At 39.5% G+C, this 17,035-nt stretch overlaps 1 long non-coding RNA gene across 1 annotated transcript in view; it reads left to right on the top strand.

Annotated features, from left to right (window-relative positions):
* Positions 1 to 17,035, top strand: part of LOC125964781 (uncharacterized) — a 179,250-nt gene that overhangs the window by 100,165 nt on the left and 62,050 nt on the right. The window contains exon 5 of the long non-coding RNA XR_007478057.1: positions 7,596 to 7,726. This is a non-coding gene — a long non-coding RNA (uncharacterized LOC125964781). The remainder of the gene's footprint in view (positions 1 to 7,595; positions 7,727 to 17,035) is intronic.

The raw sequence follows: 17,035 nt of genomic DNA, 5'->3' as shown, positions 1-17,035 counted from the left end.
ATCTGGGGCTTTTCTAACCCCGTAACAGCTCTAGCTGGGAAGGCCATTAGTCTTCCCATTCCAGTGGAATGGAGGTGACCTAACCATAATTTTAGCCACCAAATCACACCCACATCCGTCTTTTTGGTGACTGTCTACAGTCCATTTCCACTGTCTTTAAGCGAATTCTATGTTTCCTTCACAGACCAGTGGTGACACAGTGGCCAGGCAGCTACATTCTGCTTTTCATCACATTAAGGCTGCTGTCTTAGCAGTTCCATGTTCAAGCTTTATTTATGGTCACCCGGAGTGCAGAATCTCTGTTGTTCAGCCTTCTGCTCTGTCCAGTGTGTTGGTACTATTTCCTCCATCTAATCTGACAATCAACCAGACAGATTCATGTGGCTGATGCACTGGGAACCAGCTGTATTTGACTCCTGTAAGTTGCATCACCCGAGGGCACCCTCTCACTCCTTTGCTCAAGATTATTGAGATGAACCCTTTAGGTGGAGGTTGTAATTCAGCAATAGTCTATTTTTTCTTCTCCAGAGAGGACAGCTCCCAGAAGTTTTTCCCAACATTGGTCATTAGCACCAGATCTGAGACAGGTAGGAGTGTTGTTCTAGTACTTCATACACTTGGGGGAAGTGGGATGGTTTGCCCATCCTCAACTGTAATAGAATTCTAAGAGCCTCTTCCCTATGCTATGATCTCCTGCTTTTTCCATTTACTACCTCTCTTAACCTCCCCTTCTCTGTGGTTGAGCTTTCCAGATCAGCAGAAATACTACTTACCCACAAAGATGATAATAACAGCAGACTAGCTCGCACTTCTCCCGAGCCCCACTTCAAGGCAGATATTATAAGTTCAGACAGGAGAGGAATCAAGATTTTCCTTCCCACTGAGGAGTGGAGATGCATTCAGAGCTTGTTAAATTTACCTACAGAGGAAGAAGTTAGACCTACCCCTAAAGAATCTCAAACCCAACCAGTCACCACTGGGTGGCATGTGTCAGTTTGGGACAAAGGCTCCTGTCTGCACACGTGGTCTGCTATTACCTGAGCAGATAGGTCATAAGTACCTCCTAGGAGTGCCTGTGCCGTTTACCCCCGTAAAACGTTCAGTTGTTTCTGCTCAGACCACATGCAAATTCAGGCCTCTTCATCTTGATTTTGAGAAGCGGGCACAATAAAATCCCTAGATGAGAATGATAATCTTACCAAAAACAAACAGACTCGCTAGTCTCTGAAGTTCTTTATTAGCACGCCCTTGAGAAATAATGATTAACTTCTCATGATTAGATTGTTATATTTGGTTGCTCTGGCCCTTTTAACTTCTGGGAATATTACAGAATCACTTGGTCCATGAATTTCATCAGGGTTTATGCACGAGACACCATTCGTCACTAAGGTGTCACACCAGTGGTCCTTACCCCCTCCCCCCAAAACACTTCTTCTGAGAAGCAGTTACCATGATATCGTTAATGTCCTATACTGACTTGTCCTCAAGGGTTTTCAGTTCTAACTCAAAGATTATGCCAACATACCATGACATTTAGATATACTTTTGTCACCCAGTAAACGTATACTGGGACTTCCATTCCATAAGAATACAACTTTTGCCTGCCTGACCTTCAAAACTGGAATCACACAGAAGAGGAACCCAGGTCTGTAATGTAATACGAGCTCACCTTCAGCCGTTGTTCTTCCTAAGTCGTCTTCATCGCCATGGTTACAGTGGAGAATTCAGAGGAAACACCTTGGTGTCTCAGCCATTATGCCTTCAAAGTCTGAAAGGCAGTCTTGCTTCCAGTATCAGCCTGATATAACTCCAAGGATCAGAACATCAAATCAGAGTTACACAAATTATAAGATCTTTTCCAATATCAAGCTCTCTTAAGAATTTCTAGGGTACTAGTAATGGAGATGCCCATATGAAGCAGCTTAGCTCCCAAGTTTTTCTTTCATATCATGCATCTTCTAAGCAAATACACAGAAGATGCTGTATCAGTCATAAAGCACCCCAGTATTTTTGGAGACAATAACATAGGTCACATGGCATGTTCCAGGGACAGCCATAATTCATAGATTTCTATTATTTAAATTATACATATAAATATATATATATATATATTTACCATAAGACAGACAGATTCTGCTATAAGCGTTTCAGAGATAATGACTCTCCTGCCAACAGAAACCATTTACTGTTGACCCTTGAACGACAGGAGTTTGAACTGGGTGGGTCCATTTACATACAGATTTTTTTCCATAGTAAATGTTACAGTACCGCAAGATGCAAGGCCGATTGAATCTGTGGATGAGGAACTGCTGATATGCAGGAACCACAGATACACAGGACCAACTCTAAGTTAAATCAGCACCCTTAAATATCGTGACCCCCATTAAATCAATCATCCTTCTTAAATCTATTGACGTTCATTAAACCAACCAAACACCCTAGGTCTCCTGAGCCCGATTCAATCAACCCCCTTAGGTTTCCTGACCCCCATTAAATGAATAGGCCGTCTGAAGTCTCCTGACACCCATTAAGAAGGACGATTGATTGAATTAGGGTCACCATATGTAAGAAGGCAGATTGAATCAAAGGGAGTGCTCCCAAGCACCCCCTAGGGTACAGCTGGGGAGGGGGGCGCTTGGTGTGTGGTGGTGGTGTGGTGCCGTCCCTTGTAGGGGGGAGTTCGGGTGCCCCGTGGGGGGCCTGTGCACCGCCTCGTGTACAGCAAGTGCAGGCACGGTCCATGTCCCTAATCCCCAATGTGGTGCTCAAGGGTCAGCTGTAGTCTGTTCCCAAAGAAGCCTGCCACTAGTATGTTTACAAGAAGGGTAAATCGGGTCACCTGCCTCTTACGCCCCTAGAGCTTTCCCCGCCATTTCCTAATCCTCCAGCCAGACAAAGTAAAGGAAGGGTTTAAGGACTGTAGGTATGCAAACTTTTCTAATGCTTCTTTTTCCTATGCTAGCAGTAATTTCTGTTTTTACAGTGTTTCTGAGAGGTAGGAAAATGAAAAAAATCTTTGCTAACTTCCTAGAATACTGATCAGCTTTTAATAGAGTTTTGGCTTTTATGTAGTTGATTATCATGTTAATATTCCTGGCAAACTCTGATAGCCAAGTCCATCTATGCTTTTAAAAGTAGGTTTAATAAAAATCAGTATGTGTAAGGATGACAGCATCAATTCTCAACATATTTTTACACTTCTAACCCTCACTTTTTGGAAAATCTTATTTTTAAAAATATCAATGTTGGCAAACTTGACTTTGAAGTTTAACTTTATTTTTCAAATAAAGTTAAATTTAGATCATGCCCGATGAATATAGTTTTGGTTAATTAAAATAAGTTTTAGAATATTAAGTCTAAATCCAGAGATAATAGTGGAAATTTTGTCATAGTCCTTATTAATTTGCTGTGAAGTTCAATTCATAAAATGGAAGCAATATGCTTTTATTTAAAATTTTTCTAACACATACAACTGATTACATTTTTGTGGTACCCATTGAAGAAATCACAGTTTAAGGAGATAAAGTGATTTATCAATCTTCTAATATATGATATGATATAAATAATATAATACACATCTATACATAAACACAAATACAAACTTTATGGCCTAGGTGAGGTAAGGTTATAGTATATGGTTTTGAGTGACTATTTTTTCTCATAAAAATTTGCTGAAGAGCTCAGAATAATGAAATATAATTTTATATATTTGTTATAATTAAATAAATAAAAATTATTGTATTTCCGTGGAAAAGAAGGGCCAAATGAATGTTAGGATGAATTCAGGTAAGACCATCTTCAGAAACTTCTGTATAATAATCAGTAACTCTTACTTAATCTTTTGGCATATTACAAAATACAGTACTATCTTATGTACTAGATTTTGAGTTCTATGTTATTCTGCGATAGTAACCTAAAGATAACAATTCTTAAAAATTAAGATTCATTTAAGAAGACTACTGATACTTGTTTTAAAATGAAATCGGACATTTCAGTGAAAAATATTTGTATAGGGTTGAATAGCTCATAAGGAAAATCTTCATGTTATGTTAAAAATAAACTACCCATACATCTTTCTTTGGGTAAATATGGCAAAAGGACATTTCAGAAACAGATGAAATGACAGTGGGATTGTAAATTCCCCTCTGCTCACATTCTCACTCCCAAATGAAAAGATGAAAATAACAAGGAAGCCTTGCCTTCCTTTACTTATTTGCTCTCTAAAAAGTCTGCCTGCTCTCCACACATCTGCCGGCACTGGGTAGAGTAATGAAGTTTTCCACCTTAATTTAGGAAATGCAGAGTCTGGATTTCGTCTGTGAGCCCTGGGAGCTGAAGTTTCAGGAGGATCGCTTGCTGGCTTGATGTAATGCAGCTGTAATTCAGTAAATGGTATCTCATTGCTCAAAAAACATTCATTTAATTTTAAGTAAAATAGTACTAAACTAACTAAGCACGAACAGGATTTCTAAAAGGAATAAACAAGTCTCTAAACGTCCACGGGCATACTCCTCAGCCGAATGTTGTAAAAAACAAAGCAGAATAACCCTTAGGAAATCATTCTTTTACATGAAAAAGTAATGGTAATAAAACACCAAATTGAATTCTGTCTACAGTAATCTCTTAGCAACTTGATAAATACGTATGTAAAATGCTGTTAACTTCTATTAAGATCTTATTTTCTGACGAAAAATATAGTCTTTTCCTTATGTGAAGAGTGAGTGGGGTTGGATAGATGATCTTTTGGTTCATTTCCAGTTTAGAACAAAAAAAAATCTAAGGATGAAATGGATAAGATGCTTAATGACACACTTGTAATGTGTTACATATGTTTGACAATATACAGGAATGTATGAGCATTTTTACTGTAATTAACCAGTTCTCCAGGGCTAAGGGGTAAGAAGATCACTTTACTAAGTGACACCTGGCATGTGATTAGGAAACACGGTTAGCACAAGACTTCTTCCTGCTAAATCATTACGAATACACTGATGATCATTTTGTGCCTACCCAGCTCACTCACTTCTTCCCACGTGATGTTAAAATCTAACAGAGTATTTTAGAAAATCCACAAATCCAAGAATGCTTTTGCTTTTGTTATGCTAGTGTCAGATTTCAAAGCAGGGGAGTGCAGTTGAAGAGGCAAAAAAACTGAAAGGTGCATTGAATAACCTTTTCAAGGACAAAACCCATGCTTGACTAGATGATTTAATTGATTCATTTATTAAAGAGATACTGATAATCTAGTCTATGCCTGGCTCTGGGGATATAACTTGAAAATATGGTCTCTTGTCTAAAGGATTTTATAAAATTTTTGAGGGGACAAATAAGTAGATTTGAGAATGCAGCTGTATTTTGTCAAATTAGACATTAATGAGATTTGCAAAATGTGAAACAATCTCACTTCTAATCAAATTTATGTGTGGTTTTGAGGAATATTATTCTATTCCATGAAAATTTATTTATGTTAACTTTTAATGAGTTTATTAATGTTATTTTAAATATACTATTAGATTTTTTTTTATTATTATTTTAAATTATAAAAATGATAAATATCAATAGATGTAACCCACATAAGCAAAAGCTCTAGGGGGACCTTAATAAAATTGACTAATTTAAAGGATTCCTTAGCCCTCAAAGTTTGAGAACCTCTGTGTTTGTAACAGTGGCTCCTTCTCGAGCAATAGGATTGGAGAGCGATGAGATTTGAAAGGTTAAAGGATATTTTTTTCACCTATTTTTTTGTATGCCTTGTTTTCTCATTTGTTTCCCAGATCCTGTTTTGCAGTTTTTTAGATACCACCCAGTTTATCTTCAACTGCTAATTTTATGTGCTATTTAGATATCATTGAAGGGTACTTATTTTTCCAATTGCTGAAAATGCTACAATGTAAATGAATTTGCTATGCTAATTCAACAGAGATTGAAAAACATTCATTCCAAAAAGTATTCCTCCTAATCCTTGAAGAAATGTGTGCTCTCTTTTTGAGATATTCTTAAAGCACAAAAAAGGTTTTAAAATATAGAAAGTGCATAGAGGTGAGGGAAATAATTCTCTAACCTTACCAGGAATATTTGCAAGATGATTACTTAAAACAGGTTCTCAGACCTTCTGGGAGGAACTTCCTTCCAGCTGGAATTATATCTTACAGGTGTATTGATCAGCAAGTTTTTTTCACATTACTAAATGTAATAAATAGTTTTTAATGAGTGAAAATACAAGTAGTATTCTCTACCAGCAGTGTGGGGTTTTTGTTGTTATTTGTATGTATATACTAAGGTTCATTTCAAAAAATTGTTTTATTTAAAGATTTGATTGGGGAGCTGATTGGGGAGCCCATTTATTACATCATCCGACCAGTAAATATGTACTGGCAGCCTTCTGGCTATATAAATCTTGAACATGAATGGCAGGAATAAAAAAATGACTACATGACAACACTGAGTATTTGCAGTCAAGCAATACAACCCCATGTTTGAGTCTAAAATCCCTACGGAAAATCAAACTACAGGTAGTTGTCCTAAAGCAAAGAGGGACCTACCTGTGTTGTATTCGGAAAAATAGTTGTTATTCTATTAATTAAATATGTAACATGCACTAGTATGTCAAAGTACATGCATTTCATCACGAAGGAATTGAAAAATGCTTCTTTCAGTAGTCTTAGAATAGTAGTTGAACTGTAGTTTCTTCAGGATCACGGGCTGCCTAGAAAATACCGATCAAAGATGAACACAGTACCAAAGGTAGGGTAAATTATCAAATATTAGATTAGTAAAAACACACATCTTCATTTTCTTTAATTTGTGAAGATTTTCCTCTTCTGTCTTCTAAAAACCATACAACAGCAGTACAGTTTCTATAGGAAAATAATTATTCAGCCTCTGTTTTGGGTTTAAGACACTAATATAAGTATATAACCATATTAAAACAGGTTTAAATATAATTACTTTAGAAAATACATTGCACTTACTGTGTCAACCTCCAAAATATATCTGCTATTGGAGGAATTGTTATGTGACAATGCTTCTCTTCAGACGTGATTAAAGTATAAAATACATTGCCAGAATCATCTTCTCTCAGTTTTATCTAAAACCCTCTAAATATGACTATATAATCCCATGGGAGTTTTTGAGTGATGCTGTGAACCCTGCTGTAATACTCCTATGTATGATTCTCAATTTAATGCAGTTCAGCTTGACAGCCAGAACTGCATATAAATAAGTTGTTTCTGTGAATGAGCATTTTAATTATTGGTTTTACTCTGTACACATCCGTGACGTTAATAAAGTACTCTCCTTGTCATCAAGTCTATTACAAGAGAGACTCAATGAGAAAGATATTTCATTTTTACAATTAACTAACAGCTCACTTCCCTATGCCCCACAGATATATTTTAATTTTGTTGTGTATCAATTAGAGTATGTCAAGGGTGAGAATACAATAAGTAAGCCAGTATCCCAATTAAGAATGTGATTTTGCAGATTTAAAGACCATGGCTTCATTTATATTTAATTGACGGGAACTAAAATAATGCACTGCATTTCTCATAATCAAGAAAGGAAAATAATGTTCCTTTTTGTCTATAACTCTGCAGTAGTAATTTTAAACTCTGAACATTTGAGAGGAAAAACAAAATGCCATCAGCAATTGAGCTCTGAATACTTCACAGCTGCCCGCTTCTCAACCCAGATGACAGAGATAATGAAGACCGTCCTCATGATTCAGGTATGAATGGATTCCCCCCACCTGACTTAGTAGTTTATTCCAATGGTTTTATTTTCTATCTTTAATTGCATAGGCTTGATGAAGGAATCAGAAGGTCTCGGGTTGAGACTCAGTGCTGTTTCACACTGCCTGTGCGGTGCTGGGGAAGCTACCAAACCATTGGGGGATCTGGGGAATGGGCAGTGGTACCTCATCAGTTCACTTGTGAATTAGATAAGACACTGAACATTAAGCACTTTGCCTGGTGTTTGGCGCACAGTAGGCGCTCAGCAGTGTCGATTTTCTTCCCTTGTTCAGTTTCCCTCATTTCACGGAGAGGAGTCACAGATGTCCCTCCCCCTTGGCTTCTCTTCCGGGGGGTCATTCCTTTGTGGATTCTGAAACGCTAGTTTTACAAGCTTGCTATAAAGTACTTACACCTCGAGTACTCACAACTTTGACGATGAGCTCTTTGGAGACAGAACAGTATGGAGGTTCCTTAAAAAACTAAAAATAGAACTACCATGTGACCCAGCAGTCCCACTACTGGGCATATACCCTGAGAAAACCATAATTCAAAAAGAGTCATGTACCCTAGTGTTCACTGCAGCACTATGTACAATAGCCAGGACATGGAAGCAACCTAAGTGTCCATCGACAGGGGAATGGATAAAGAAGATGTGGCACATATATACAATGGAATATTACTCAGCCATAAAAAGAAACGAAATTGAATTATTTGTAGTGAGGTGGACGGACCTGGAAACTGTCATACAGAGTGAAGTAAGTCAGAAGAGAAAATCAAATACCATATTCTAACACATATATATGGAATCTAAAAAAAAAAAAAAAGGTTCTGATGAACCTCTCCATCCAAAATATACACTGTTTTATACAACAGACTTGAGTGTCTGTGGATTGGTATCCATGGGGTTCCTGACCAATTCTTGGAGGGACTACTGTATGTAAAATTGCTTGATTTCTCCTGCATAAAACATCCTCCTGAGCTATATCCCACTGTAGTCACTTTCCTACCTCTTTTAACAAATTAAAAAAATATATTACTTCAAATTTGATTTTATTACCTTACATCCACTTCACCTGTTTTCTAGTTACTAGTCTCTCTAGGACATTGACATTATGTTTATTAGCAGCACCAATGACCTCCTTATGCACGTAGTTATACAGATGCTCAAGTCCCTTATATGAAATGGTGCGTATTTGCATGTAACCTACGCACATCTTCCCATAGACTTTAAATCGTCTCTGGATAACTTATGATAGCTAATACAATGTAAATGCTATGCAAATGGTTGTCAAGACAATGTATATACTATGTAACTAGTTGCCGGCATGTAGCAAATCCAAGTTTTGCTTTTTGGAGCTTCTTGGAATTTTTTTTTCAAATATTTTTGATCAGAGTTGCTTGAATCCACATATGCCAGACCCTCGGATACAGAAGCCTGACTTTATTGAAAAATCAGTAAAGCAGACAAAGACTGAAGACAGAGAAGAGTGTGAGGCGTGCAAAGGGGAAAAGGGATATTTCGCTGCAGTCTTGACACTGGAGTCTGGACCATCCTAGGAGCACAGATACATTCTGCTTGTGACTGAGGCAGAGATGGTCTTAACGGGAATCAGTTTTAGATCGTCACCTTCCACATGTACTTGGTCCTAAAGCTGATCTGCCGGATCCATTTTCCCCTGACTTCTTGATAACCATTCTCCTCCTATTTGCAAATAAAACTTTGTACATCCTCCCATACACTTTAAATCATCTCTGTATTACTTATAATACCTAATTCCATGCAAATGCTATGTAAATAGTTGTAAAGACCGTGTATGTGCTATGTAAATAGTGGCCAGCCCAGAGCAAATCCAAGTTTTACTTTTTGGAGCCTTCTGGAATTTTAGTTTTACTATTTGTGATCTGCAGTTGGTTAAATCTGCAGATGCAGGACCTGCAGATATGGAGGGCTGATGGTGTATCTAATAGACACTTTCTTTTCCTTTACTACGTTCTCTTTGTTTCGTCATATAACAGATATCTATTGAGTCTACACTCTGTGTCTAGGACTACATTTGGGGGAAGGGATACAGCAATAAGGAAGTGAAAATGTCCAGTGGAGGGGCACTGTGGACCATCTTCTCCCTTTGGGACAATTAATCTAACATCCAGTTTACAGTAAGAAGAGCCTGGGCACAGAGCCTGGTCAAAACCCTAAAGCTATATGTCCAAGAAATGGTGGACCTGGGAGGCACCAGACAGCCTGCCGCCAGAGTCCATATCCTTCCCTGTTGCTCTACGGTGCCTCTCAGACCACTGCTCAGTCGTTTACATGTTTCAAAGACCCACAGGAAACCAGGCATCTTGTGAAATTCTAAAGAAATATTCTGGGGACTTCCCTGGTGGCGCAGTGGTTAAGAATCCGCCTGCCAATGCAAGGGACATGGGTTCGAGCCCTGGTCCGGGAAGATCCCACATGCCGTGGAGCAACTAAGCCCGTGCGCCACAACTACTGAGTCTGCACTCTAGAGCCCGCGAACCACAACTACTGAGCCCGTGTGCCATAACTATTGAAGCCCACGCGCCTAGAGCCCAGGCTCTGCAGCAAGGGAAGCCACCGCAATGAGAAGCCCGTGCACCGCAACGAAGAGTAGCCCCCGCTCGCCGCAACTAGAGAAAGCCCAAGTGCAGCAACAAGGACCCAACGCAGCCAAAAAAAAAAAAAGAAAAAAGAAATATTCTGTTTATCCCGGCGACATTGGTCTCACGGTACCTGCAGGTACAGCGTCTGTCACCTGCATCCTTCACTGAGCACACTCCCTCCATGGAAGCTGAAAAGGGCTTGGAGTCAACATCGTTTCTCCCACAGAGGTAATCCCTCCTCCTCCAGAGTTTGTGATGCCCAGACAGACAAGGTCTACTTTTGCATTTGGCTGTTGCCTGAAGTGCTGGACTCAAGGGCTCAGTTTCTTCTTTCTGCAAAATGTCCTGAGTGAAATCAGTACACCACCAAAACGGAGGACTTGAAATTGGTCACTGAAGGAGGCTGTGCAGTCTCCACTCTCTGGAGGACAAGAGAGTTTGCAAGTTAGCCTCCTTCCCTACAATGCTCTGGGAGAGCTTCGTGATCTTTCAGTTAAAAAAAAAAAAAAAAAAAAACTACATCATCCTCATGTTGACTTTAAAAAATGCACAGCCTAAAAGTTGAGGGTTATGTTTTATTTGGCGGACAAAACTGAGCACTTAAACCCAGGACACAGCATCTCAAACAGCTCTGAGGGACTGATCTGAAGAGGTCAGGGAGGAGCGAGGATTATAGGGGGTTTTGCAACAAACACCGGGTAGTCAGATCCCACGTGCCGCGGAGCGGCTGGGCCCGTGAGCCATGGCCGCTGAGCCTGCGCGACCGGAGCCTGTGCTCCGCAACGGGAGAGGCCACAACGGTGAGAGGCCCGCGTAAACTCCCCCCAAAAAGTTTACTGTTAATTAAAGAAAACCAGACATCTCAAGTTAAGGAATTTAGTGCTTTTTTATGTATAAAGGTGCAAGAGTCTGGACTCACTGAAATCATTCCTTTGATATGCACCTCAGCTCTCTGGGGCCAGTGTCCTTTGCTTTCTCATCCTGGGTCTACTACGGGTGTACCGTCGTCAGGGGTGGGCTGCAGTGGCTTAGGGCTAGAAGGCGGGGGCATTCTGTCTCCATCCTGAGTCCCCTCAGGCTCCCTGTTGCGGAGGCTGCAATGTGATGGCTTGACGGCTGCAGCGTCCTGTGTTTACTGATGTGGCAGCAACATTCTTTCACTGACACTCAGAATTGGCTGTTAGGCTGGGGAGACCTGGCAAAGCAGGAGGTACAGTTATATTATGTCAGATATGGCATCGTCCGCTATGGCTCCGTAGCTCTGATTATTCCCCCCCTCTAACTCCACAGCTTAGCTAGGCGTACCTCCAGCAGGGAAAAAGCCCTCTGACACCAGGAGATAAATTAGTGGCTAAGTAGATAGATACAGGACTGATAAGGAAGCATACTTGTCAAAATACTCAAAAGGATAATATTTGGGTGATGGGCTGCTATTGCTTAGCTGTTTTTGCCTATCGTATGTAGTTTTGTATTACAATTTACTTTAAAAATATGTAAATGATATGCACATGATAAATACTATAAATAATTATAATTTTCTACACATCCAAAAGCTGTTTTCAAAAAGTTATGTAGCGAGACATGTGTTCCCACAGTTTCAAGTTCCTGCATTATTTTACAAAACAGGAACTTCCATGTTGTGAGAAATTTGGGAAGAAATCTACTGTGCTCTCTACTTGGCTCTTCTGCATGGGGTCATTTACATGCTTACTGAGACTGCAAACTCTGCATCCTTTGGTCTCCATTTCTTCCTCGGCTTAATTTAAAGATGTCATGGCCCCTGCACATAGAAGGACTCTATCTTTCTCCTTCCTGAACGTGGCACACCAGGAATGTGGTGACTGCCATGAGCTCCATGCAGCTGGTTGGGTGCATGAGCTCTATTTGGAACACTGAATACACATGTGCAAATCCCATGGTCTTGACTTGAAGTGAATCAGAAAGGAGGGGGAGACATGATGAGCTGCCCTACCTGCAAAAAAGCCATCCTTTAGTTGGTCCATAATACTGCCCATGACCTCCTGCAAAGTTCCCTGGTGTAAACCTCAGCGAGCTGTGGAATTCCATGTGCATTCAGTTTATAGGCTTATGGCAGCAGCAAAGAAGAGACACACAACAAGGAAAACAGTAATCAAATAAAAGAGATGTGGAGAGAATCTAAAAAAAATAGAAAGACCCAATTTTCATTTTAAATTGAATGGAACTGTTAGGTCATTTTGAAACTAACCATTTACCCCCAATTTAATATATTTTGGTTTTAAATACACTAGACTGCACCTAACCTAAAAACGAACTTACCAATATCATGCTCTTGCTTTAATTTTATCTCTTTCTACCTCTTCAGTATCCTTTCACATACGTTTCCCTGGTCTTTTTTTTTTTTTTTTTTTTTTTTAATCTCTTGTTTTGAAATTACAGTGGGACCAAAGGCAGAGAGCCCCTCGCTGGAAGTTGCACTGTAGCAGCGGGTGAGCAGACAACAACTTAACCCTCTGCCCACCTTTGTGTAATTGGTGATTCCTCCCTTGAAAAGTGACATGCAATTGTGGAGGAAAGAATTAAAGAGAATGACACACAGCAAGCAATGAAGCTTCTGGTCATGGAGGGACCAATCCCTTAAATATTTTATAAAAATCGCTCTTATCCTTCCATGATGACTCTTCTCAGAAGCTACTTGTCATTTTTAACTTAAACTTGGGCTATTTAGAACTCTCTTTAATGTTTATCACCTTATGGATACAAACGTACATTCAACATATCATTTCTTATTTGCCTATTTTTTCCAGTAACTTCATGCTGAGTATGATCCCTCTAATACTTATCCCTTCTATGTATTTTCTTTCCCAACATATGTTAGGAAAAAGTCCTGATTATGCATAAAAATGTTTCTGATATATATATATATATCAGAAACATATACACACACACACACACACACACACACACACACACACATTTTTAAGTTATCATCCATGGTCACACTTTTAACTATTAAAGGGAAGTAAAGCATTCCACCCAAAACATGAGGTAATAAAATATATTAATACAATGTATAAATATATATAATAAACATAAAATAATAAATGTATAAAATGTAACAGCATTACAAGGTAGATAAATCCTCATCTGGCAGACTTAAACTAAATTACAATTATCCCAAATGTTATAACTAGGTCAGATTACATTTTGCTTATGTCTTTTCCAACAGATACACACACACTCAATCCTAAATGCTGAAATTTTCTTGTTTTGTGGTTTGAATGTTCATTCTTCAGAGCATAGTTTAATCTCTCTGAAATCTTAATTTCTGGACATTAGAGTATTTCAATGAAAGATAGTTATTAAGAAACTGCCCTGAGCAGAAAATGCATCAATTAATACTACTAAAAGTATGATGGAATGTTTAATTCATTCTTGGACATGTAAGAAGCAGGGTATTTGGAACTTTGACATATATAAAACCATATTAGCAAGGATGTTCTCTGATAACAATAAAATGTATCAGTTTGCCCACAGGTAAGAAGTAAAGGTACTGGTATTCCTGTGTCATTTATCATCTGCAATCGTATGACTAATGCATGGCTTTTCCTTTCACTCTAAAATAGACTCTCTGCTTGATGATAGTTTACATGGCCAAAGATAATTCAATCTGAAGAGAGTAAAGACCAAAGGAATTAATTCAGAAATCTTCACTAGAGGATTTAAATAGAAATCAGAAGCCGTCATAAAACTTTTTGATAAGCAGGAGTTTGGAAGTCCAGGAAAGGGTCTGGCCTCAACTGCAGAGACATTTGGTGTATAGAGATGCTCTTGGTGAAACTTCAGGTCCATGAAGGCGAGCTCCAGGTGTGGGAGGGCTGGCGTCAGTGGAGAAAGACTCATTCCGGGCAACTTTAGTCCACAAACATCAACTGAGCACTTACTATCCGTTCAACACATCTTGAATTGTGGCAGTCAGTATTCTAGGTACTAGAAACAAAACAATGCACAAAGTAGACACAGGACCTACTCTCAAGGAGCCAGCTTTTTACCAGGGGAAAGTATATACATATCAAAAGATGTCAGTGGGGCTTCCCTGGTGGCGCAGTGGTTGAGAGTCCGCCTGCCGATGCAGGGGACACAGGTTCGTGCCCCGGTCCGGGAAGATCCCACATGCCGCGGAGCGGCTGGGCCCGCGAGCCATGGCCGCTGAGCCTGCGCGTCCGGAGCCTGTGCTCCGCAACGGGAGAGGCCACAAGAGTGAGAGGCCCACGTACTGGAAAAAAAAAAAAAAAAGATGTCAATGCTATGCAGGTAATTAAGATAGGGTAATGACACTGAAAGCTACTTGAGACCTGTTTTAGATACGGTAGCTTTAAAAGTATGCTAGCCAGGATGCTGTCAAGAAACAAATGGTCTGCTGCAACAGGGCCATTGAGAACGTTTCATAAGGGAGAGTTTTTATAAAGAAAGATGTGGGTAGGGGTAAGAAAAGCTGGGTGAGTTCCTTGGGCTGAGAACTGAGGGACCATTAGCACTCCAAGTCTGAAGAGGCATGTAGAGGGCGCAGTCAGAGAATCCCAGGCAGAGTAACTCTGGGGCAGGAGTGGCTTGAGCTGAAGGACTTGGGGAAAGAGAACACCTGGGGAGAGGCAAGGAGGGACATGGGAGAGGAAGCACCCAAGGGCAGCCCTTTTGTCCTACTCCTGAATCTCTCACTGCCCAGGTCATAGGGCAAGGCATCACCGGAGGCAATGCACACAGTCAGTCTCTGAGGGGCAGAGCAAGTGGAGCCTGGCACAGAGTGGCAGCACAGAAGGCCTTTCTCAACAGGCGACATGTAGTCTAAAGCTGAACGCCTAGCAGAAAATATGGGTGTAAAGGCCTGGGAAGGGAAGGCGTTGTGAGCTGGCGACCCCAAAACTATTTACAACACTTCTTCTTAAAAAAAAAAAAAAAATTAATGGAAGCGTAGTTGATTTACAATGTTTCAGGTGTACAGCAAAGTGATGAAGTTACTCATATACACAGATATGTATATATATTCTTTTCCCTTACAGGTTGTTACAAGATATTGAATGTAGTTCCCTGTGCTATACAATAGGTCCTTGTTGGTTTTCTATTTTATGTATAGTAGTTTGTATCTGCTAACCCCCAAATCCTAATTTATCCCTCCTCCAACTCCCAGTTTATTTTCTCTGTCTGTGAGTCTATTACTGTTTTGCATATAAGCTCATTTGTATCATTGTTTAGATTCCACATATAAGCGATATCATATGATATTTGTCTTTCTCTATCTGACTTACTTCACTTAGTATGATCATCTCTAGGTCCATCCATGTTGCTGCAAATGGCATTGTTTCATTTTTGTTTTTTTATGGCTGAGTAGTGTTCCACTGTGTACGTGGACCACATCTCTATCCATTCCTCTGTCAATGGACACTTACAATGCTTCCATGTCTTCTTCCTCTTTCTACTATTACAAAAGCTAAAAAGCCCAACCTTCTTTTCATCTAGCAGTGTCAATGTGATGTATTTATGACCAGTGTGGTAAACGGGGAAATATGAAAGTGGGGTTTTTCTACCATAATATATGGGCAAATGCTCCCAGGGAAGAGACTTTGGTCCCTTCCTCCTGCTTGTACATGGATGTGTTGCCTGAAATTAGAGCAACTGTTTTTCTTCCATAAGGCTAAAAGAGAGACATAAAACATAGTCCTGCAGAGCTGAAAGGATCCTAAATATTTTTGGATATGATTGAGCCATCACGTCATTCCTAGATATCCTACCCTTGAATTTTTGTTGTGAGAGAAATAAACCTCTTTATTCTTTTAAAAACAATTTGATGGAAATGTTGATGACTCCTTGTTGAGCGCAGTTATGACACTTAAAACAATTATCACTGACGGATGAAGACGACCTTACACTGGGAACCAACTGGGTTAGTTTAAGGCATGTGGAGAAGGCCAGTGCCATTGGAGCATAAAGTGTGAGCAGTTGGTCAGGACCGATCCAGGGTCTTATTCTGTCAGTCAGAATTTGGAGTAGATCATAAACCTAGTGGGAATCTAAGAAGAGCTTTAAGAAGCAAAGTAACATAACGTGATATGTTTTACTAAAATTCTACCCTGTCTGTGATATGAATAATGTGCTACAGGGAAAAGGAGATTTAGGGATACGAATTTTAAAAATATCTATGAGCTAGTTTTTTAAAAGGTACAAACTCCCAGTTGTAAAATAAATAAGTTCTGGGAGGTCACGCATAGCATGGTGACTATAGTTAACGGTACTGTATTGTATATTTTAAAGTTGCTAAGAGAATAGATTTTAAAATCTCCCATCACAAGAAAGAAAAAATTTATAACTATGTGTGGTGATAAATATTAACTAGACTTACTGTGGTGATCATTTAGCAACATATACAAACATTGTCTTGTTGTACATCTGAAACTAACATAATGCTATATGTCAATTATACCTCAATAAAAAAGAGCCTATTACTACATGTGACAGAGACTGTTCTCTGTTAAAATCCATGTTCTTTCCTTCTTCCTGGCACACATCTGGACTATATTATCCACCCTCTCTTGCAGTTACATTGGTCATGGTGTTGAGTTCCAGGCAATAGAAAGTGAGCAGAAGTAATGTCTGCCCTGCCGTTACCTACTATGTAAGTTCCATCGACGCCCATCTGTCTTACT

This window comes from Orcinus orca, chromosome 6 (genome assembly GCF_937001465.1).
Source record: "Orcinus orca chromosome 6, mOrcOrc1.1, whole genome shotgun sequence".
Classification (NCBI taxonomy): Eukaryota; Metazoa; Chordata; class Mammalia; order Artiodactyla; family Delphinidae; genus Orcinus; species Orcinus orca.
This window is presented reverse-complemented; position numbering and strand designations above follow the sequence as displayed.